This window comes from Dama dama, chromosome 33 (genome assembly GCF_033118175.1).
Source record: "Dama dama isolate Ldn47 chromosome 33, ASM3311817v1, whole genome shotgun sequence".
NCBI classification, from domain to species: domain Eukaryota; kingdom Metazoa; phylum Chordata; class Mammalia; order Artiodactyla; family Cervidae; genus Dama; species Dama dama.
In genome coordinates this window covers 40,313,857-40,339,238 of record NC_083713.1, presented here as the reverse complement: position 1 = coordinate 40,339,238, position 25,382 = coordinate 40,313,857, and the positions used below count along the sequence as shown (strand labels likewise).

General features: G+C 37.7%; 1 protein-coding gene across 6 annotated transcripts in view; it reads right to left on the bottom strand.

Moving 5' to 3' along the window:
* CCDC148 (coiled-coil domain containing 148) overlaps positions 1 to 25,382 on the bottom strand; it is a 277,310-nt gene that overhangs the window by 239,769 nt on the left and 12,159 nt on the right. The window contains exon 2 of one of the 6 annotated variants that reach the window (XM_061135101.1): positions 21,226 to 21,298. The exons of the other annotated variants lie outside the window; for them this stretch is intronic. The gene's annotated coding sequence lies outside the window, so the exon portion shown is untranslated. The remainder of the gene's footprint in view (positions 1 to 21,225; positions 21,299 to 25,382) is intronic. 6 annotated transcript variants of the gene reach the window in all.

Genomic DNA, 25,382 nt, shown 5'->3' with positions numbered 1-25,382 from the left:
ACTTCATTCAATATATCTTCATTCTCCCAATGGATAGATCAATCTTGTATTATTCTAGTGAGGATGAAGGACTACAGTCAAGAAGAGACCTTTGAAAGTTGTAGAAAAATGTAACTCAAAGGAATATTCTCTGCCAGGATTTAGAACATGCCTATACAGATAGCATAACTTTGCCAAGAACTTTCCAGTTAATACTATGATTTCAACAACTGATTAGAAAGTAAAATGTACTATCTCAAGCTACAGTAATATTGTTTTTCAGGTCATGTGATTCTGCTTTAAGAGATTTTTCCAGACCTGAGAATAGAACATGTCTCTAAGGCTCCCAGTCCAGTGAACTAAACAATGTGGCCTCTTCATTTTTAAATGCTGTTTTGAAATGCACAAATCTTAACACTTCATCAAGCTAAGAAAAGAAACAAAAGGAAAGAAATAGTCTCTTTAGCCAGAAAAAGCTGAGATAGGTTTGAAGACGCTGAAGCTGTAAGGTTGCTAAACTAAACAGAATCAATTGATCCAATTTTTTATATCAAACAAAACCCACCACAAATCTTGCTTCTGTTTTTCTGACTGAGAGTCTGTGTTTTGAAGTTACACAGACAAAAATGCCTATCAAACCCAATGATATGTAAGAGATTCATTCACAAGGGATGCTGATATTTCTTAAGAAAGATTTGAAAAATCTAGTGTATAAGTTTCTAAGACTGGGCTTTCAAACAAGACATGTGTACACTCACACACACACACACACACACACACACACACACACACACACGTACATCTTCTCTCCAGGAGGTACTAAAGTACTCATTTCAATCAATGGGAGAAAGCACCTGCAACACATATAAAATATCTATTATATCACCCATTAAAGTCTGTATTTTTAGAGCTACTGACCTTTATGTGAATGAACAATAAAGCTGTTCACAAACCTGACAGAGAGCAGCTTTTCCAAAGTGAAACAGTGAACCACTGTCCCTAATGCACCCATCAAACTCAACAATTAAAATGGTAGCTAGCACAAAATTTAAAACGCCACTGTAACACAACACTGTCAAGATTATCAGTCCTGGCTCAATAAAAAAATTCTTTGTTTTGCTTTGTCATTTATTAAAAAAAATAAAAAGAACTAAGTTATTTTTCAGATGAATGGGCTGAATAAATTTAAGGCCATCAAAAGACACTCAGTGGTCCACAGCTCCTTATGCTGCTGCCAAAGTAACTTGGGCGCTGGTACCCACAAACTGGTCCTAATATCACTGTTTAAGTAACAAACAGTCATTGTGTGGATTAAACAGGCCCAAATTCAAGTCTCATTTCTTCAGTTACTAGTTGTATGACATGAGTAAATTACTTAACCTCTTAGCTTCCATTGTCTCTTGTAATATAACACTAGTTGCCGAATGGAAATTAGGCTATATTCAGTTATAAATGAAGTTGTAAATGGATTTCCCTTGTGGCTCAGCTGGTAAAGAATCCACCTGCAATGAGGAAGGCCTGGGTTCGATTCCTGTTTGGGGAAGATCCCCTGGAGAGGGGAAAGGCTACCCACTCCAGTATTCTAGCCTGGAGAATTCCATGGACTGTATGGTCCATGAGGTCGCAAAAAGCTGGACACGACTGAGTGACTTTCACTTTCAGTTATAAATGAAATCATATATGTAAAGAGTTTAGCATAGTGCCTGGTAGAGAGCAAATGTCCCCAAAAGTTAGCCATTATTATCACTGAGAAATCTTAGAGGGACTGCATGATTTCTTATCTAATCTAAGATACATGAAGTACAAACTGTAAAAGCAAATGAGGATGCCAAGCTACCCCTCAACAGAAATATTAGCAATGAGGAAGAACTCAAGCTAACTCAGGCTATCAGTTGGTTGAAGATTGAAAGTGAAGTTGTTCAGTAATGTCCAATTCTTTGTGACCCCATGGGCTGTAGCCTACCACGCTCCTCCATCCATGGGATTTTCCAGGCAAGAGTACTGGAATGGGCTGCCATTTCCTTCTCCAGAGGATCTTCCCAACCCAGGGATCAAACCCAGGTCTCCTGCATTGTAGGCAGACACTTTACCATCTGAGCCACCAGGGAAATCTTGGTTGAAGATTGGATCACACCAAAAACAACTGTTAATACCCAAACTGTTTCAGCATTCTAAATTTAAACAGATCACACTCCTTTGCAACATCAGTTTACATTAGACTTTGAAACTGAGTTTTTAAACTTTGCATTTATCATGAAATATCCTTAACCATTTCCTAGATCTGTATACACTTTTCCATGTGGTGTTTTCAGCACAGCTTTTGTGCTAGAAATTAAACTAGTTTAAAATTTTTTAAAGAAATAGCATAGCAATTATCTAAATCATCAAACCAGGAAGGCAGTAACCTAGACAGTGCTCCAGAATATTCCAGTCACTAGAGGGGCTCAGCCTTCCTCTCTGAAATCCTTAACTCAAGCATTGTGCTTCCAGAAAATTAGCCAATTCCACCCTGAGATTTGTAAGAGGGCAATCAATGAATGTTTATTTTAAATCATCTTGTAATACATATATATATATATATATATTCTCTTTCAGATTATTTCCCATTATAGACTATTACAAAATATTGAGCAGAGTTTCCTGTGCTATGCAGTAGATACTTGGTTACCCATTTTATATATATTAATAGTAGTGTATACATTTTATTAATTTTGATAACGTTATGGAGCCCTTGTGAATATGTATGTAGATCAGTTCATTGAAACTTTTTGCAAAGAGGTAAGTTACCAACTGACAAACGAGTCAATAGAATAAAAGGGCACAATGGGGAGAATTTAAATATTTTTCCTGTTTTTTAAGGAAAACGAGGAAAAACAAAAATGCATACTTGTGTTTTCTTTATTTTCACTAAGAAACAGGAAAAAAAGAAACAGAAAAGATTAACAAGAGATTAAAAAAGGCAGTAACAACATGAACATGGTGACTTCTGAAACTTTTTCTGTAGTTATTTGTGAAAACATGAAAATTATAACTAGCTTATGGATGTGAGAACAATCTGACTGAAACATCTGCATCTTGACTGACTGCCAGGCTGGTTCTCTGTGATGCAGATGGACCAGTGTCTTCCTCCTCCTTGACTTCAAGGTACATCTCCCCTAAACCTGACTGCTCTATGACCTTACTGCCCAGATTCATACTTACTTGGATAATTTGAATCCTAAAAAAAAGTTTACAATATTTACAGTAGAAGCTCTGACTTGTAAGAGACCTACACTGTCTCTATACAGATCCAAGGGCTCTCATCTGCTCTACTGCCTGAAGCCTAAGCAGAAATTCAATTTTTTTGTAACAGGGCGAACTCAAAGCGTTGGGCAGGGAGTTTCCTGAACAAGCAGGTCTGGCAGTGGAGAGAAACGGGGCTGAAATCTCAACTGTGCTGCCTTGTAAGCCACACATCCTGGAGTGGGACTGTGTCTGCCTGCTTCTCATTCACACATGCGTCCTATGGGCTAGGGTGAGCCCTGCATCCAATTTGGCACACAGGTAAGAGACTGGCCCTCCTGTATTTTCTGATACTCTTCCCCTCACAGTGAGGCATGAAACACTACAAATATACACTTTCAGGAAATCATTTTGAAGTACACGCTGTTGACATTACAGCCAGGTAGGCAGATGACATTTCCAGCATAACCAATGAGCCCAGTTTTGTCTACATTAATACAAGTGTGGTTTCTTTGCCAAACTTCTCTCTTTCTGTCTCTATTTCCTCTCTGTCTCATTTCTCTCTCTCCCTTCTTCTTCCCTCTCTGCCCCACTCAACATTTCTCTCTCTCTCTCTCTCGCCCACTGACCTTATTCCTAAAACCTTGAAGAAAACAAGATTCTTTCTGCCTGAGTTTTCGATACATGGCTCAAATTTGGGTTGAAACAGTTCTCTCTGAAGCCATCTGCCACCCAAGCTGTTTGCATCCTTCACTGAACTCCCATTTCTAAAACCAGGGAGGAATCAAGGGCTTGCGTTGCCAGCTTCCTCTGAATTCACCCCTTGGACTCTGGTTTGCCCTCTGTTTTTCATTGCTGGCTTCTGGTCCTTCAGCTCCTTCCCCAGGCACCTTCTTCCTTCCCTCATACTCTACCTGGGGTGACCCAGTCTCAAGGCAACTGTCCCTCATTATTCTACCGACAAACTGTCAACTTCCTGCTCTTTCCATAAATAGCATCCCCCAAATCCACAACTGTATGAGAATATGTGAAATTTTTATTTCTTAAAGGACATATTAAGCAAAAGAAGTACGATGATGATATATGTCTTATTTAACTGGAAAGGGAGATACATACAGTTAGGATACTGGCACAATTATTAAATTCATAGCACCTGATTGGGGAAAAAAAAACCAAACGGTAAACACATTTACATATAGAGCAAAATTAAAAACAAAGGGGCTCCAACTGAAGAATATTTCTTAAACTGGTCCATAGTCATGGTCCATTATTAAATGTCAGGGTAAGTAGAAACCTTGTGATTATATGCAAAAAATTTTGTGCTAACTTTCCTGGGGAGAGATTACACAGATTTCATCAACTTCTCAGGGGAAATCTCTGACCCAAATATGCTCAAAATATTGAAGGAGAGTCAGTGACTGAAATATCAAAAGAAACTCACTATAAGTAATTGATAACTTTTTTTAAAATTTAGCATTTTAAAGTACAAATATTAAATTCTATGTATAAATATTAAAATGGCCTCATCATTGGTGGGAGTACATTAATAGGATCAGGTTTTCCGAACTTACTCAAATTGCTTCATATACGATTTTTTTAATGTGGAGGCATTCTTTTTTTTAAACTTTTTATTTTATATTGGAGTACAGCCAGTTAACAATGCTGTGATAGTTTCAGGTGGACAGCAATGGGATTCGACCATAAATATCCATGTGTCCCTTCTCCCCCGAACTTCCCTCCCATCCAGGCTAGTTCATAGATAATACTGAGTAAAGTTTCCAGTGCTGAACAGTAGGTCCTTGCTGATTATCCATTTTAAATATAGCAGAGTATACATGTAGATCTCAAACTCCCTAACTATCCCCTCCCCCCATCCTTCCCCTCCAGGAACCCTAAGTTTGTTTTCTAACTCTGTGAATTTGTTTCTATTCTGTAAATAAGTTCATTTGTAGCATTTCTTTTTAGATTCCACATATAAGAGATGTCATATGATGTTTCTCCTTCTCTATCTGCCTTACTTTAATCAATCTGACATTCTCTCATCAATGGTGGGAGCATATCAATAGGACCAGGTAAGTTTTTCCAGCTTAGTAAATCACTTCATATATGATTTTCAAAATGTGAAGGCATTCTTTACAGTAGCATTTCCTAAAACTTCTCTGATGATGTGAATCACTTGGAGTATTTATATTTAAAAGAGTCCTGGACGCACCCCACAAACACTGAATGGGAATTTAGGAGGCTTAGGAATTTTATTGCCTTTTGTTTAAGATTTTACTTTTTCTGAGCAGCATGAGGTTCATAGCAAGCTTTGGAGAAAAGCACAAAGATTTCCCATATATTCCCTGTGCCACACATGTATAGCTGCTATCAACATTCCCCACCAGAGTGGTCCATTTGTTACCACTGATGAACCTACATTTGACATACCATTTTATTCAAAGTCCATAGTTACATTAAGGTTGACTCTTGGTGTTGAACAGTCTATGGATCTGGACAAATGTATAATGACATATATCTACCATAGTATCAAACAGAATAGTTTAACTGCCCCTGCAAATCCTCTGTGTTCTAGCTGTTCAAATTTCCCCTTCAAACTTTTTTGAAACAAGTATCACAGGTCATTCTTATCAATAAGAAGTATTTTGTGAAAAAATTTCCAAACTTAATATTTGTTCCATCACAGAAAAATGAATGGACTCACAGAAGGAAAACCAGAAGTCCATACACTAATTTTTAAAAAGTATCATTTCTAAAATTAGATTCCTTTCTTTGCAAAATTTTGAATAAAAATGACAATTACAATAGTTTAGAGCATTTTGATCTTTATAGCAATGCAACAAAAATTAAAATTAATTTTGTAATACATCTGTAACCGGATAGGTACAAAGGTTTTTCTACTCAATTTTTCCAAACCAGGTATTACAATACACCTACTGAAAATACGTGGAGAACTTCCTGTTCGTGAGTCTTGGAATTTGATGAATGATCATGCCTAAAGTATTAAGAAATTATTCAAGGAATCTTAGCATAAAAGGCAAGACATTAAAAGAAGCAGCAGGGGGTCAAGTATTCTCTCTCAAACATATGATTCCATTAAACTAATAGATTTTTTCACAAAAGGAATGTTTTTTTAATGTATTACAAATCACCCAGGGAGATTATTTATAATGGTCATTCTAATGGGCTAGTCCTGCTAGTTTACTCTACAGTGCCAGCCTTAATAACAACATAACAGGAGGAAATTTCTTTTTAATTTTAAGTATTTAATTTTTAAAATTAATGTAATCAATTCAATTCCACAAATATTTTGTTCAGTATCTTCTCTAAGCCTGGCTTTAGGCTAGGAACTAAGGATAAAATGATGAGTGAAGGCACAATTCCTATCTTAAAGAATATATCCTGTTTCAGATTTTTAAAAAATTTTCTCCTGATTTTCAAAATCTGGGGTAAACTAAATCCAGGGTTGACAAACTTTCCTGTAAGAAATCAGATAAGAAATATTTTATGCCTTGCAAACTGTAGAGACTGTTTATAACTATCCAATTCTATTGTGTAGCACTGAAGTTGCCATTGTTTGCTGTTGCTGTTTTAGTTACTCAATCCAGTCTGACTCTTTTGTGACGCCATGGACCATAACCTGCCAGGTTCCTCTGTCCATGGGATTTCCCAGGCAAGAATACTGGAGTGGGTTGCCATATCCTTCTCCAGGGGATCTTCCCGATCCAGGGATCAAACCCATGTCTCCTGCATTGGCAGGCGGATTCTTGACCACTGAGTGATCAAGGAAGCCCTAAAGCTGCCATAGACAATATTTAATCTAAAAAGCATGGTTACAATAAAGCTTTATTTATATGAATAGTCTGCTGGCCAGACTTGGTCCTTACACTAGTTTGCTAGTGACTAAATAATTTGTGAATGTTTAAATTTTTAAATGCTCATCTAACCCTTTATCATATCTGCTTTCCTGAAAATGTTTAGACTAGAAATAATGAAAAGTGGTATACTGAGGAGATAGGGAATTCAAGAATGACAGAAAAAATAGACTGAGAGAAATGAAGGAAGTTATTAGATGAGGAAAAGCAGCATCACCCAAACAGAAAGTGATTCAAGAGTGATCAAGCTCTACTGAGCAAGTGTGAAATCTTCTAAAACATTTGTGCAATATCAGCAATAATGATATTATTCTATAGAACAATCACTTTCATGCAAAATCACCTTTATAGTTCTAATATGCTTTAAAAAACCAGATGTGTTCAGTTAGTGTTAGTAGCTAAGTCATGTCCGACTCTTTGAGACCCCGTGGACTACAGCCCACCAGGCTCCTCTGTCCATGATATTCACCAGGCAAGAATACTGGAATGGGTAGCCATTCCCTTCTCCAGGACATCTTCCTGATCCAGGGATCAAACCTTCGTTTCCTGCATTGCAGGCAGATTCTTTACCATCTGAGCCACCAGGGAAGCCCCGGATATGTTCAACTATACTTCAGTAATAAAATTTTTTAAAAGTAGATGTGTCAAAGAATTGCAGATAAAATTGAACTGTAATGCAAAAATCATTTTTTTCAATTAAAAAAACAAACAAATACAAAGGAAAACATCAATATCTCCTCAAATAGTACCAACCCAGAGGCATTTCTTTTTCTCCAAATAATTTTCAGCTGACTCTCAAAGGGTCCTTCTCATCATTCACGCCCAACGTTCATATTTTCAATGGCTACAGTGCTCAGCCAGCAAGAGTGTGTCACCACAGGGATATTATGTGTCAGGCACTGTGTGAGGAACTTTCTGGAGGTCATCTTTGCAGCCAAAGATGGAGAAGCTCTATACAGTCAACAAAAACAAGACCAGGAGCTGACTGTGGCTCAGATCATGAACTCCTTATTGACAAATTCAGACTTAAACTGAAGAGAGTAGGGATAACCACTAGACCATTCAGGTATGACCTAAATCAAATCCCTTATGAATATACAGTGGAAGTGAGAAATAGATTTAAGGGACTAGATATGAGAGACAGAGAGCCTGATGAACTATGGAAGGAGGTTCATGACATTGTACAGGAAACAGGGATCAAGACCATCCCCATGGAAAAGAAATGCAAAAAGGCAAAATGGTTGTCTGAGGAGCCCTTACAAATAGCTGTGAAAAGAAGAGAAGCAAAAAGCAAAAGAGAAAAGGAAAGATATTCCCATTTGAATGCAGAATTCCAAAGAATAGCCAGGAGAGATAAGAAAGTCTTCCTCAGCGATCAATGCAAAGAAATAGAGGAAAACAATAGAATGGGAAAGACTAGATATCTCTTCAAGAAAATTAGAGATACCAAGGGAACATTTCATGCAAAAATGGGCTCAATAAAGGACAGAAATGGTATGGACCTAACAGAAGCAGAAGATATTAAGAAGAGGTGGCAGGAATACACAGAAGAACTGTACAAAAAAGATCTTCATGACCCAGATAATCATGATGGTGTGATCACTCACCTAGAGCCAGACATCCTGGAAAGTGAAGTCAAGTGGGCCTTAGAAAGCATCACTACGAACAAAGCTAGCGGAGGTGGTGGAATTCCAGTTGAGCTATTTCAAATCCTGAAAGATGATGCTGTGAAAGTGCTGCACTCAATATGCCAGCAAATTTGGAAAACTCAGCAGTGGCCACAGGACTGGAAAAGGTCCGTTTTCATTCCAATCCCTAAGGATCATCAAAAAAGCAAGAGAGTTCCAGAAAAAACATCTATTTCTGCTTTATTGACTATGCCAAATCCTTCGACTGTGTGGATCACAATAAACTGTGGAAAATTCTGAAGAAGATGGGAATACCAGACCACCTGACCTGCCTCTTGAGAAACCTGTATGCAGGTCAGGAAGCAACAGTTAGAACTGGACATGGAATAACAGACTGGTTCCAAACAGGAAAAGGAGTACGTCAAGGCTGTATATTGTCACCCTGCTTATTTAACTTATATGCAGAGTACATCATGAGAAATGCTGGGCTGGAAGAAGCACAAGCTGGAATCAAGATTGCCGGGAGAAATATCAACAACCTCAGATATGCAGATGACACCACCCTTGTGGCAGAAAGTGAAGAGGAACTAAAAAGCCTCTTGATGAAAGTGAAAGAGGAGAGTGAAAAAGTTGGCTTAAAGCTCAACATTCAGAAAACTAAGATCATGGCATCTGGTCCCATCACCTCATGGGAAATAGATGGGGTGACAGTGGAAATAGTGTCAGACTTTATTTTTCTGGGCTCCAAAATCACTGCAGATGGTGACTGCAGCCATGAAATTAAAAGACGCTTACTCCTTGGAAGGAAAGTCATGACCAACCTAGATAGCATATTAAAAAGCAGAGACATTACTTTGCCAACAAAGGTCCGTCTGGTCAAGGCTATGGTTTTTTCAGTGGTCATGTATGGATGTGAGAGTTGGATGGTGAAGAAAGCTGAGCACCGAAAAATTGATGCTTTTGAACTGCAGTGTTGGAGAAGACTCGAGAGTCCCTTGGACTGCAAGGAGATCCAACCAGTCCATCCTGAAGGATATAAGTCCTGGGTGTTCATTGGAAGGACTGATGCTGAAGCTGAAACTCCAATACTTTGGCCACCTCATGCGAAGAGTTGACTCATTGGAAAAGACCCTGATGCTGGGAGGGATTGGGGGCAGGAGTAGAAGGGGACAACAGAGGATGAGATGGCTGGATGGCATCACCGACTGGATGGGCATGAGTTTGAGTAAACTCCGGGAGTTTGTGATGGACAGGGAGGCCTGGCGTGCTGCGATTCATGTGGTCACAAAGAATCGGACACGACTGAGCGACTGAACTGAACTGAATATATATATACATATATATATATACAATCCAAATTTGTCAATTACCTGTACCTAAATACTGGTAGTAATAAATTACGGTAACTTATTTTTAAAAGCTTTAATAGAAAACAGGAGAGTCACACAAATGCTATACATTTTTAAAAAAAATTTATGTTTTCTTAAAAACTGTTTTCTGGAAAGAACACCGGGCTCTACAATACTGAAGCTTGAACTAAAATCCTAGCCTGACCAGTCTTGCTGAGTTACTTACTATAAGCCTCTTTATTTTTCTGGGCTAAAAATGCATTATCTCTGAGATGAAGGAGTGGATTAGGTAACTTTTAAGGAACCTTTAAATTCTTAAAATTTTGTGATAATATACATTCCTCTCTGTGGCATAAGTAATAAAGAGCGCCAGGGATGATAAAGTTAATTCTAAGGCAAATGTAATAATATCAATAATGTTATTTCAGAAAAAACTGATGATAACTTTATTTGAAATCTTCAAGATCTGACCCCTGCCTCTTTTTCCAGACTTACGCGCTATGTTCCAGCAACACTTTTCTAGTCCTGGTACCTCTCATTCCTTCCTCTATGTCTGGTGCATCTGTTTGGAAAGTAGTTCTTGTAGCTCTTCAAATGACCAACTCCTTACAGTTGAGGTCTTGATTCAAATGTCACCTCCACCAAAAGACCTTATGTGATCATTCTGCCCAAATTAAAGCCCCTGCCCCCACCATTTCCAACCCTCTTTATCAGAACACCCTGTATATTTGCCCACCAGTAATTATCACTATTTCATTGTTTGGTTGTCCATTTCTCCCAACTAGAACGGAAAAATCTTTGGGACTAGCATTTCGTCTGTCTTGTGTACAATTGGAATGATGCCTGGCATGGAGGAAGCAGTCAATAACTGCTTTCTACATGGACAAATGAGTTAGTAAATGAATAGATGTACTGTAAAAGAAAACACTTTAACTTTTAGAAGGGTTACATAGAAGCAGAACATAAACTTGAAACTGTATGTTGTTTTTCACAATTTGAGAAGATAATAACCCAAACTAAGCCAGAGGAAGCATTAGTTTTCGCTTTGGGCTGTGTTTTTCTATGGAAGGTCAATAGAGTTATATGCTGATCAATACCAAGATCATGTTTTAACTGACTAAGTGAAAAGGCTTAAATTACTTAGCTTTTAATATTTGGAAACAAGCAAGTATCAAAATAATTCTATTGATTTCCAAAGAATTGAAAATCACAAGGCCTAATAATAAAGTCATGAAATAGCTCAATGAAAATTTAATTACTGTAGAAAGGTTACATTAAGAATGAGTCATAGAAGTTTAAAGAAACCTTTTTAAAAAAAAAAAAAAACACAATTCTTTAACTGAATCTGATGCCATAAAGTCCAAGATGCAAATAATTTTGAAGTTAACTCTCAATTTCCCACAGTAGACTTCGGAATTGTAGCAGAGAGGATACAACTTTTGAACTTCATAAATCCTGTATCTGGCACCAGTAACTAAGGTTTTGAGCAATTCTTTTAATTTCTCTGGGCATAAATTTTTAATTTGTAAGACAGGACTGGTAATACATGTTTTGCATTATTACTAATACTTATTTTGAAAATTCATGATACTCTAAAGCACTAAACATGGGATTCAGCACACATGAGATAATAAACAACAACTCAGCTGGACAATGAAAATGTACTGGCAGACTATGGAGAACAGTGTGGAGACTGCTTAAAAAACTGGAAACAGAACTCCCATAGAACCCAACAATCCCACTGCTGGGCATCACACCGAAGAAACCAAAATTGAAAGAGACACATGTACCCCAATGTTCACCGCAGCACTGTTTACAATAGCCAGGACATGGAAGCAACCTAGATGTCCATCGGCAGACAAATGGATAAGAAAGCTGTGGTACATATACACAATGGAATATTACTCAGCTATTTAAAAGAGTACATTTGAATCAGTTCTAATGAGGTGGATGAAACTGGAGCCTATTATACAGAGTGAAGTAAGTGAGAAAGAAAAACACCAATACAGTATATTAACACATATATATGGAATTTAGAAAGATGGTAACAATGACCCTACATGCGAAACAGAAAAAGAGACACAGATGTAAAGAACAGACGTTTGGACTCTGTGGGTGAAGGCGAGGGTAGGATGATTTGAGAGAATAGCATTGAGTCATGTATATTATCATATGTGAAACAGATCGCCAGTCCAGGTTCTATGCATGAGACAGGGTGCTCAGGGCTGGTGCACTGGGATGACCCTGAGGGATGGGATGGGGAGGGAGGGGAGAGGGGGGATCAGGATGGGGGACACATGTACACCCATGGCTGATTCATGTCAATGTATGGCAAAAACCACCATAACACTGTAAAGTAATCAGCCTCCAATGAAAATAAATAAATTAAAAAAAAAAAGGAAAATGCACCGGTAGAGTGAGGCTACAGTTCTCAGGAGTACTGTGTGAGAGGGGAGAGAGGGCAGAACTACCTCCACAAGCCCATTTCCTTCTCGAGAAGCGGGATATGATCACTTCCTTTGTAAAACATGAAATCTGTATGGTTGAAAACTGACTGAAATATTTTGAAGGTAGGCCACTTTTCCCCTAGAAAGAAAATGGCAACCAGCTCTAGGAGGTAAATCGTCTCTATATTTTTTAGAAAAGAATCTGCATTCATAATGAATGTTAACACAAAATTATATTCTTCTATGCTACGTTTTGGCCATGCCAAGCAGTTTGCAGGCTCTCAGTTTCCCAACCAGGGGTTAAACCAGAAGACATAGCAGTGAAAGCCTGGAATTCTAAGCACCATGCCAGTAGGGAACTCCCTTTGCCATTATTTTCAGTGTCATATGAACTAATTTTTACTTTTAAAAGTTACTTAATTATTTGTTTGGCTGTGCTGGGTTATAGTCACAACACATAGGATCTTCATTGCTGTGTGTGGAATCTTTTAGTTGTGTCACATGGGATCTCTAGTTGCAGCATGCGAACTCTTAGTTGCAGCATGTGGGATATCTAGTTCCCTGATCAGGGATCAAACCCAGGCCCCCTGCACTGGGAGTGTACAGTCTTAGCCACTGCACTACCAGAGAAGTCCCTGAACTTATTTTTATTTTTTTTCATTTATTTTTATTAGTTGGAGGCTAATTACTTTACAATATTATAGTGGTTTTTGCCATACATTGACATGAATGGGGGGTTCAGGATGGGGAACACATGTTAAATCCATGGCTGATTCATGCCAATGAACTTATTTTTAAAAGGCTATAAATAAACTATCATGCAGAATACAAGAAATGATGCACATTAGGCATTTATAATACAGTCAATAAATATTTATTTAGGATCTAGCATTCTCATGATTCTATAAAAATAAAAAGGCAATCCAATCACTGGCCCATTCATTCATTCACTCAACAAATATTTATGTAGTACCTAATGCTGAAGACATGAAGCTTATTTCCCCCGGGGATCAAGTGGCTGCGGCATTATTAGTTTTATACCAATATACACAAAGTTCATGTTTAAAGGGAGAGAACGGCTGTCTTGAAGAGGTGACATGAGCTGAAATCTATAAATAAGGATTAAGCTGGAGAAGGGTGTGAGTCAAAGGTAGGAAAAGACACCCCAAACAGAGGTAATTGCAAATGCTGAGTTCTTATGGCAATAAGGAAGGTGATCTCTCCCAAGAACTGAAAGAAAGCCAATGTGGCTGGAGAGCATAGGGTATTGTGGTGACAGAAAAAGAGAGGTAGTCAAGGGCCAAGACTTGTAGAGCCTTATAGACTCTGTTTAGGATTACAGCCTTTGTCTTAAAATCAATGAGAATTCACTGAGGAGATTCAAGAAAGCAGTGGCATGCTTTGATCTGCATTTTGGAAAATTATTTTAACCTGAGGTATTGAGAACAGATTGGGGTAGATCATTGGATAGGAATACATAGATGACAGGTAAGAGACTGTTTTAGTAGGTCAGATGAGTGGTGATATTTAGCTTGGGCTAATTCAGTGGCAATAGTGATGGATGGATGGAGTCCAAAAATTTTATGAGGTGAAACTTACAGGACTTGTTGATGGAGAAAATACACAGAGAGGCATAGTTAGGGATGGCAAGGAAATAAGGGACAGGAAACTGTCCAAGTCCCTCTAGGGTTTTTGACCAGCACAAGTGGATGTTATTGTTGTTTAGACATTAAGCTGTATCTGACTCTTTTGCAACCCTGTGGACTGTAGCCCACCAGGATCCTCTCTGTTCATGGCATTTCCCAGGCAAGAATACTGGAGTGGGTTGCCATTTCTTCCTCCAGGAGATCTTCCTGACCCAGGGATTGAACCTGCATCTCCTGTATTGGCAGGTGTGTTCTTTACCACAGTCACTAAGGAAGCCTACACAAGTGAATAGGGTGAAGCTATAATTCACAAGAAGAAATTTTCCTTGGAAGAAAAGCTATAACAAACCTAGACAGCATATTAAAAAGCAGAGACATTCCTTTGCCAACAAAGGTCCATCTAGTCAAAGCTATGGTTTTTCCAGTAGCCATGTATGGATGTGAGAGTTGGACCATAAATAAGGCTCAACACCAAAGAATTGATGCTTTTGAACTGTGGTGTTGAAGAAGACTCTTGAGAGTCCCATGGACTGCAAGGAGATCAAAACAGTCAATCCTAAAGGAAATCAACCCTGAATATTCATTGGAAGGACTGATGCTGAAGCTGAAGTTCTAATAATCAGCACATGATGCAAAGAGCTATCTCATAAGAAAAGACCCTGATGCTGAGAAAGACTGAAGGCAGGAGGAGAAGGGGAGAACAGAGAAAGAGATGGTTGGATGGCATCACTGACTCAATGGACACGAGTTTGAGCAAGCTCCAGTAGATGGTGAAGGACAGGGAAGCCTGGCATGCTGCAGTCCATGGGGTCGCCAAGAGTCAGACATAACTGAGCGACTGAACAACAACAAATAATTCACTGAAATGCGAAATACTGGAAGAGGGTCAGGTCTCGAGGTTGGTGTCTGGGCAGGTGAGAGGATCACAATTTTATTAACTTGACTTCGAGTTGCCTCAGAGATATCCAAGAAGGCAGGCGGGTCTAGAGTATGTAAGAGAGATGTAGGCTGGAAATAGAGGGTTCAGGGTCATTGGTGACCTTTAATGTTGTAGGTGAGATTTTCCAGAAAGACAAAATAAAAAGGAAAAGGGATCTAAACTAAGCCTTAAAAAAATCTAAGTTTAGAATACCCAGGTAGAAGATGATGAACCTGAAATGAGTATTTAAAAAAATGGCAAGAGAAGAAGGAAGAAAATCAGACTAGGATTTATTAAAGAAATCAGTGGAATAGAATCTTTTAAGAAAGAAGGAGTCAAGGATATCCAATGCATAACCACATACATATACAAAAATACAAACTGTTGAAAGGTTTTTCTGAGGGATTAAGGTAGTAATAGCAATATTAAGAATAACAAATTAGACTTCCACTTCTGATCATGATGGAGTATCAGAGACCAAGCTTACCCTTCCACTGAAACAACTAGAAAACTGCACAAAATTTATGAAACCCATGTGAAAACATAGAAACACATTCAAGAACAGTGTCCATGATTGCTTAGAAAAGAGAAACAAGCTGAATGAGCGTCATGATTTCCCTGGCTTTCAGCTTGGAGGTATATTCTCGATCATGCAATAAGGAGGAATAATTCTCAAGCATTAGTAAATTTGAAGAGTCAGAGATCAGCCATTAGGGAAGCTAAGCTAAGGTATCCAGAAGCTTGTGGAGTAGAGTTCCATAAAAGAAGGGAGCTATGCAGAAAGTCAGCTCCGTAAATCTGAACATGGTTCTTCTTGAGTTTTTGTTGAATTCTAAGAGGTGTGTATAGAGGAGAAAACAGTCAAAATCTAAGCAAACATTGAATGGGAAGATGTAAGATGAGCAGTTACTAGAGTTCACAGAGGGGTGGGAGATGTTCAACTTCATACCGCTTGAGTAAAAAGTCCTTGTTAATCAGCCTGGGCATTCAGTAGTGACCCCAGGAGGCTATACCTCAATAGCAAGGCTAATTTTTGTTTATAGTGAAGGCTACTCAGCACTCATCCTACCAAAGTTTAAGACAAGCCTTGATCTGATCCACGAGTCTTAACTGCCTACCAAACAAGACCCAGCACTAATTTTAAGACAGAAAAATCAAGATGTTCAACAATGTAACATTTAAATGTCCATTATCTGCTCAAAAAGGTCTAAACATACCAAGAAGCAGAAATACACTGACTGATAAACAGGATAAAAAATCAATAAATAGAAACAGATACAGAAATGATAGAGATGATAGGATTAGTACTAAAAAAACTTGAAAAAAACCTCTAATAAGTGCTATAAATAGACTCAAAGGTTTAAAAGAAAACACAAACATAAGAGGAGAGACACAAATAAAAATGATCACAGACTATTTTTCAGAAACTACAAGTCACGAGGAAATGACACAACATCTGTACAGTGCTAAATGAAAAGCAAAAGTTGTTGGGGCTTCCCTAGTGGCTCAATGGTAAAGTGTCTGCTCGCCAATGCAGGAGACACGAGTTCGGTCCCTGATCTGGGAGGATCCCATACACTGAGGAGCAGCTGAGCCCATGCGCCACAGCTATTGAGTCTGTGCTCCAGAGTCTGGGAGCCGCGACTACTGAGCCCACGTACCATGACTACTGGAGCCTGAGTGCCCTAGGGTCCATACTCCACAACCAGAGAAGCCACCACAATGAGAAGCCTACATACCACAGCCAGAGAGTAGCCTTCACTCACCACGACTAGAGAAAAGCCTAGACAGCAATGAAAACCCAGCACATTTCATCTCCTGCTTGTGCTCAAATAAATAAAATTATTTAAAAGAAAGTTTTAAAGGCTGGCAACGTAGAATTCTACAAACTCGGTGAAAATAGCTTTCAACAACAAAGGCAGAACAAAGAATTTTTCAGACAAATAAAAGTTAAAAATTTTTCATGTGCTGAACCACATGAAATGTTAAATAAAGTTCTCCAGGTGGAAAAAAATGATACCAGATGAAAAATATATGTAGTGGTATTTATATCATAAATGGATAAAAAAGAAATTATAACAATGAAAAATGATAGGAGGTGGGAAGTGAAAATATTGTGTGATAACGGTTGGGTTATCTAATGGGTAAACTACTAAAATATTATTAAAGATAGACTAGTATGAGTTAAATATAAATCCTAGAGGTTCTACTAAAAAATCAAACCAATAATCTCTTGATAGAGATGAAAATAGAATACTAAAAGCTACTCAATCCAAAGAAGAAAAAAAAGTAGAGAAAATGAACAAAAAATGGAGTTTATAACAAAAGAAGAATGGCAAGATGGTAGGCTTAAATCCAATCATATTAATAAGTATATTAAAATAAATGACCTAGGGGACTTCCCTGGTGGTCCAATGGTTAAGACTCCACACTTCCACTGCAGAGAGCATGGATTTGATCCCCAGTTTGGGCTTCCCTGGTGGCTCAGAGGTTAAACCGTCTGCCTGCAATGCAGGAGACCTGTGTTCGATCCCTGGGTGGGGAAGATCCCCTGGAGAAGGAAATGGCAACCCACTCCAGCATTCTTGCCTGGAGAATCCCATGGATGGAGTAGCCTGATGGGCCACAGTCCACGGGGTCACAAAGAGTCAGACACAACTGAGCGACTTCACTTGCTCACTTCACTCTGGGGAACTAATATCTCACATGCTGTGTGCAACAGCCAGAAAATAAAAATAAAAGTAAATGATCTAAACACTGCAAGTAAAAGATAGAGATTATCAAACTGGTAGAGATCATTTTAAAAAGGCCAACTTCATGCTATCCCAAAAATACACTTTAAAAATATAGACAAACATAGGATAAAAGTATAAGGATGGCAAGATATATATCCATGTAAAAGTAAATATAAGAAATCCGGAGTGATATAATAATATCAGAGAAGGAAGATATTGGAATAAGATATATTACCAGAGATTAGGGGGACTTTTCATAAAGATAAAGGGTTTGATTCATCAAGAAGAGATATTAAGTCTAAAAATATTTACATCTAATAACTGAATTGCATAGTACATGAAACAAAAGCAGGAACTTTCAATTGAAAGAATAAATAGATAAACTCTCAGTTATAGCTGGATAATTCAAGACTCTTTTCCAAATAATTAATAGAAAGTAGATAGAAAATCAGTAAGAATATAAAATATGTATATAACACTATCAAACAACTTGACCTAATTAACATCTGGAGAACATTCTGACAACAGCAACATATATATTCACTACAAAAGCAAATGAGATATTAACCAAGGTAGACCATATTCTGGGTCTCAAAACAAGTCTCAAAACTTAATAGGGTTTAAGATTTTATAAAGTGTGTTCTCCAAACAGAATCAAATTATGAACAGAATTAAATTAGAGATCTGCTGCTGCTGCTGCTGCTGCTAAGTCGCTTCAGTCGTGTCCAACTCTGTGCGACCCCATAGACGGCAGCCCACCAAGGCTCCCCCGTCCCTGGGATTCTCCAGGCAAGAACACTGGAGTGGGTTGCCATTTCCTTCTCCAATGCATGGAAGTGAAAAGTGAAAGTGAAGTTGCTTGGTCGTGTCCGACTCTTAGCGACCCCATGGACGGCAGCCCACCAAGGCTCCTCCATCCATGGGATTTTCCAGGCAAGAGTACTGGAGTGGGGTGCCATTGCCTTCTCTGAAATTAGAGAGATCAGTATCAGATAAAAGCTGAAAAATCCCTCAATATTTGGAAATTAGCATACTTTAAAAAACAAGTTTAACAAATTATTTGAACAGATGCTTTACAAAAGACATAGACATGTCCAATAAACACATGAAAAAAAAGTTCAACATCTTTAGTTATCAGGAAAATGCAAATTTAAACCATAATAAAATACTACAACACACACATTAGGATGGCTAAACTTCAAAATATAGTTGACTCTTGAACTACCCAAGGATTAGGGGCACCAACTATCTGTTGAAATCTGCATGTAAAAATCTGAAATCAGCAGTTGAAAATCTGCATATAGTTGACCCTGGAAGGTCCTACATCTGTGGATTCTAGCAACTGCAGATAGCATAGTACTGAGATACATACAGTTGAAAAAAATTTACTTATAAATGGACCCTTGCAGTTCAAACACTTGCTGTTCAAAGGTCAACTGTATTGACAATACCAAGTGTTAGCAAGATTGTAGAGCAACTAGAACTTCATGCATTGCTTTCAGGGCTATAAAACAGTATAGCTACTTTGGAAAACTGGCAGTTTCTTAAATAGTTAAACATAAGACTACCATAGGGCCCAGCAAGTCCAAGAGAAACAAAACATATAAAGACTTGTACACAAATGTTCATTGCAGCTTACTCATAATAACCAAAAACTGAAACAACTCAAACGTCCATCAACAGATAAATGGATTAAAAATTGTAGTATATACATATAATAAAAAAATCCTACTCAATAAAAAGGAATGAACAATGATACACACAGTATGGCTGAGTCTCAAATCACTCTGCTGAGGCAAGAAGTCAGAAAAGACTACATGCTGTATGATTCCATTTGTGTGAAATTAATCTAAAATGACAAAAAGCAGATCAATAGTTGCCTGGGAAAGGGTGGTGAGGGAAATTGTTGAAGTGATGAAAACGATTCTGTTGATGCTTAGATAGGTGATTGATTTGTCAAAACTTATCACACTATACTTGAAATAGGTACTTTTTTAATGTAAATATGTCAGTAAAGTTTATTTTAAAATAACACTCCACATTTCCATCCTAATGTTCAATATTAAGAGAAAATGTGGAACAGGAAGACAGATAAAGGTTCATCAGAAAACTAGATAACTTGGAAGTTAGAAACTCAATTCTAAATCTTTCATGAATATATTGCTTTTAAGTGTAGACTCTAGAAGCAGGATAAACCAAGGTTAAAATCCCAGCTCTGACACTTGGTAGCTGAGCAATTCTGGACAAGTTAAGTGACTATCTGTGCCAAAATTTACTATAAACTGGATGGTAATTGACCTTCCCAGGCAGCACTAGTTTTAAAGAACCCACTTGCCAAGGCAGGTGATGAGGGTTAGATCCATGGGTCATGAAGATCCGCTGGAGAAGGGCATGGAAACCCACTCTAGTATTCTTGCCTGGAGAGTCCTATGGACAGAGGAGCCTGGTGGGCTACAGTCCATGGGCTTGCAAAGAGTCAAACATGACTGAAGCAACTTAGCACGCATGTAGGATGATGCGCATACCTACCTCATATCATTTTTCAAGAGACTAAATGAAATAATATATATGAAGTGTCAGGCACACAGCAAACGATATGTGTTAGCTGCTGCTGCTGCTGCTGCTAAGTCACTTCAGTCGTGTCCGACTCTGTGCGACCCCACAGATGTCAGCCCACCAGGCTCCCCCATCCCTGGGATCCTCCAGGCAAGAACACTGGAGTAGGTTGCCATTTCCTTCTCCAATGCATGAAAGTGAAAAGTGAAAGTGAAGTCGCTCAGTCACGTCCAACTCTTAGCGACCCCATAGACTGCAGCCCACCAGGCTCCTCTGTCCATGGGATTTTTCCAGGCAAGAGAACTGGAGTGGGGTGCCATTGCCTTCTCCGATGTGTTAGCTATTATTGTGCAAATCAAAACAACTATAGACTTATTCCAGGATGCTCATATGAGTTGTTTTTAAATCCAACACACTTTACAATGAAAATCACCCCTTATATGTTATAAAGGCAGACAGACCAAGATTTCATGGAAAGAGAGCCTGAAAGAGAATCTGAAATATCATTATAATCTAGAGGTGAGTCCCAAGTCTGGACAAACTGGGGCAATTTTCAACATCTTTTTTATGGGTCTTTGTAAAAATGAGATTTTCATTTCTAGAGCTGTCAATTCACCAAATTGAACTATGAAAACTTAAATAAATGCACAGTACATAAGAAGCAAAATTAAGAGATTCTCAGAGCTAATTATACTAACTATAACATTTCTAAACTATCACGTGAAAAAATATAAAATTAGAAGCATCTAATTAAAATGTTGCAAAATAAGCTCAGATTTAGTTGCCTTATATATCCTGAGACATCTATTGAATAGCAAAATTTCCTTCTTTTTTATGGATGGGTAATATTTCATATTGTATACATATACCTTAGCTTCTTTATTCATTCATTGAAGGATAGACACTTAGGCTGTTCCCATGTCTTCTCTATTGTAAATAATGCTGCAATGAAATTGGACAGCAGATATTTTTTCAAGATAGTGATTTCATTTTCTCCAGATATATACCTAGAAGTGGAATTGCTAGATCATATGGCAGTTCTGTTTTTAATTTCTTGAGGAACCTCCATGCAGCTTTTCATAATTTACATCCCCACCAACAGTGTACAAGAGTCCCCCACACCCTGCCAGCACTTGTTCGCTGCTGTCTTTTTGATGATGGCCATTCTAATAGTGATAAGGTGATAGCTCATTCTACTTTGATTTGCATTTTTCTTATGATTAGTGATGCTGATCATCTTTTCCTATACCTGCTGGCCATGTGAATGTCTTTCTTTGAAAAATGTTTATTCAGTTCCTCTGCCTATTTTTTAACCAGATGATTTGGGGTTTTTTGTTATTGAATTATATATCAATTTCTTACGTAATTATGCAATATCTGACTTTTTCTTGTATGTTAGTATTTAAAATAAAAATATTCTGAAGATATTCTGAAATATTCTAAAGATATGCCTTTATTAAAAGGCAAATTCTTTGCTATGTGACATCGTATGGCTTGGGAATTTTAATCCCTCCTTTTGTCAATATAGTTCTTTTTCAGCTTCAAACACAATATCTATGATCTGAAAAAATATATGCACTAAGTATAACTTTTTGTCAATACTGTTTACTATCATGTTTTCTTTCCATCCTAGAAGAGTATGAGAAAGAGTAAAATATTTGTTGATTTACTCAGGTTCAATCTCCCCCATGTTCACCAACCATGTGAATATAATTTTCTAAATATAATTTTCTAAATAGTATAGAATTTTGGCTTCTTTCTAGTCAAAATCTTTTCTTATGGTTTTATTTTTACATGACATTTGTTACATTTGAGTTACAGAATATTAGGCATGTGACTTCTTAATCAAAATGAATAAGCACCACCTTAAAAAAAACTCATAGAGTTAACTATTGAGGTGGAAAGTATACTTTGCACCAAATTAAAATCTCGTTGTTAGATCTGACTGCCTTTTTCTTATTAAAAGAGCTGTTACACATTAAAAACTTGCTTTGATGGAAAATAGGAAAAAATACCCCATTATCAAAAACAAAGACTTGTTAAAGGTAGTATTGAAAATAAATAATTGGCTTTTGTTCATGAATGGCTAAATGTGTTTTGTGGTTTGAAAGAGCTAAGAACAGATTGCTTCTTTTACATTGTTAGCAAAGAAATGTTTTCATCAATTAACATTCTTTGCTAAGAACAGTTTTGTTTTTTTTTTCCAGTGCTTTTTCTCAAATACAGTATTATATAAATAGGCCTGTCCAAAGGACAATTCCTGGGCTTTTTTCTTTGATGTCTTAGAGTATAATAATTATGGCATGCCAGTTCTGAATTATGGCAGAAAACAAAAAAATCACATTTCAAACAGATAATTTACTTGAAGAAAATGTTGCCAGAGGTAGCCATTACTGCTAATTAAATGAAAGGTACATCACCCACAAATCATGGCAGTCTTCCTCTTCATCATGCTTTTGCCTAACATTTTCATCCCAGAAGGATGGAAGTAGGGAATGAACAGTTGTAAAAGAACTATTAGAACTATTAGAACACACCATTCTACTCACCCTGACTCAGTATTACCCTTCCCTCTTCCACCCTGTGCTGAAGTGATTATCGTTTTCTGAGGGTCAGGTACAATAATTGGCAACATTTAAGGAGCAATTTCTCCTAGCCAGGCTCTATCCTAGGTGCTTCATCTATTTTGATTCATTTAATCCTCACAATGTGTGTGTTAGTCACTCAGTCATGTCCGATTCTTTGCAACCCCATGGAGTAGCCCAATTCCATGGACAGGCTCCTCTGTCCATGGAATTCTCAAGGCGAGAATACTGGAGTCGGTAGTCATTCCCTTCTCCAGGGGATCTTCCTGACCCAGGGATCGAACCCGGTCTCCCACACTGCAGGCACATTCTTTACTGTCAGAACCACCAGGAATGTCCAGTCATAACAATGATGTTTGGTAACACGGTTGTTCCTATGTTGCAGAGTAGGAGCGTAAGGTCAAAGGTCATATAGCTGCTGCGTGGCAGAGACTAGAATGCACACCCAGGCAGTCTGGCTCTAGAGCCCATGGACCTAACTGCTCTATTCTATTCCCCCTCAGGGAATAGAACTCCTCAACACAGAGCAGGGGAGCTCTGTCATGCGTCTTCATTTTTTTTTTTTTTTTAGTAAACAGCTGCTCCCTTGATAGGATAAGAGTAGGTCCTAGAGGGAAAGAAAGGAAGGCAAGATAGAAGTGGGAGCTAAGGGAAGAGATGGATCTCAAACAGGGAATAAGAAAGGAGTCTATTCAAAACAGTTTATGGAAAAATGAAAACAAACAGGGTTGTGGAAATAAATTTAAGGGCTACAGCAAAGTGAGAAAAATTTTTGGTAAATTTTTTTCAAAGAAAACAAGGCCACGATTTAGAATGAGATCATGCAGTATGTCATTTTATACACGAATTAACATAAGCCTGGAAAAGATTTTAGTCTGACTGATAGATTTTACAGATCGGTAAACACAGAGCCAGGGAGATTAAACTCTTTATCCAAGACATAAAGAAGCAGGGAGCATATGCAAGGCTAGACCCCCAACCAGATCTCCTGACTTTGAGCTCAGCACCCTTCCACCAACTGTATCAAACACAACTCATCAGCTTTCAAAACACAGAAATGGTGGTCAAGAGGTTTTTACTCAATTTCAAGAATATAAAAAATAATTACAGCATATACATATTGGAGATTAAATGCAAAAATCCCTACAGTTATCTTCTCAATAATCAAATAATATTGCAGGAGAGTAGCACAGATAAAGTAGTTATTTATAAATGCAAGAAAGAAAACTCTTCATATAAATGCAAAATTTTTCCCTAATATTCTCTCCCTATAAACATTTTAAATTGATATTATTTTAGTTTGGAAAAATTAGGCACATACAAATAATACGTAGCAAACAGTAAAATATCTAAATCATACTGACTTTATGAGACTGAATTCAGGAGTCTTGGGCTAGGAGTTGTATAGCCAGGTGTGTGGTTTTTGTGGGGTTTTTTTTAGTATTTATTTACTTATTTGACTGCACTGGGTCTTAGTTGGGGCACTTGGGATCTTTAGTTGCAACATGCAAGATTTTTAGTTGCAGCATGTGGGATCTAGTTCCATGAGCATGCACGCATGCTCAGTCGCTTCAGTTGTATCCGACTCTTGGCAACCCTTAGCCTTCCAGGCTTCTCTGTCCATGGGATTCTCCAGGCAAGAATACTTGTTCCCTGATCAGAGAATCAAATCTGAGCCCCTTACACTGGGATCTTGGAGTTTTAGCTACTGGACCACCAGGGAAGCCCCGGTACAGCCAGTTTTAATGCTGGTTTATAACCTCTAAAGTTCTTCCCAGCTCGAAAATTCTATAATTTTAGAAAACTGACACTTGAAATAAAGAGTGGATTAAAGTATTAAATTTAAGTGTATTTGACCAATTATACCACCTAACATAAGGCTATAAGAAAATTGTTTACAGTGGCTAAAAAAAATGGAGGTATATAAATGATTATGGTATCTATAATATTTCAGACTATCTTAATTAAAAAAGAAATTTTTACCTAATATTAAAAAATAGGAGGAAGGATGCAAAAAGAAAAACTGATTAAAAAGTAAAAAGGTAGAGGCCTTTTCTGAGATAAACCCTCAGATGTCAAAGAACCTTGTTTTTAAGGTCAACTATAGATACAGTAGCATATTCATACTAAAAGTTCAGAAGTTGACATATTTTACTTTTTTTAATTTTGAAAGTTAATAATTAACATTTGTGAGAATGGAGAAGTATATTAAACCTCATTTTCTAGTTGTGAGACAGGCAGTAGAAAAATATGTGACATTTCCAAGGTCAAACAGTATATCATTGAAAGCCTGGGATTTTAAAATCAGGTTTTCTATTGATCATAAAAATGTATTAATTCTGCGAGGGTGGAATTTTTTTTCATATTTCAAATTCTCTACAGCAATTTCCTTTGCTTTCTTTCCATTGTGCTGTTATCTATGTTTCACTTTCACACCATTT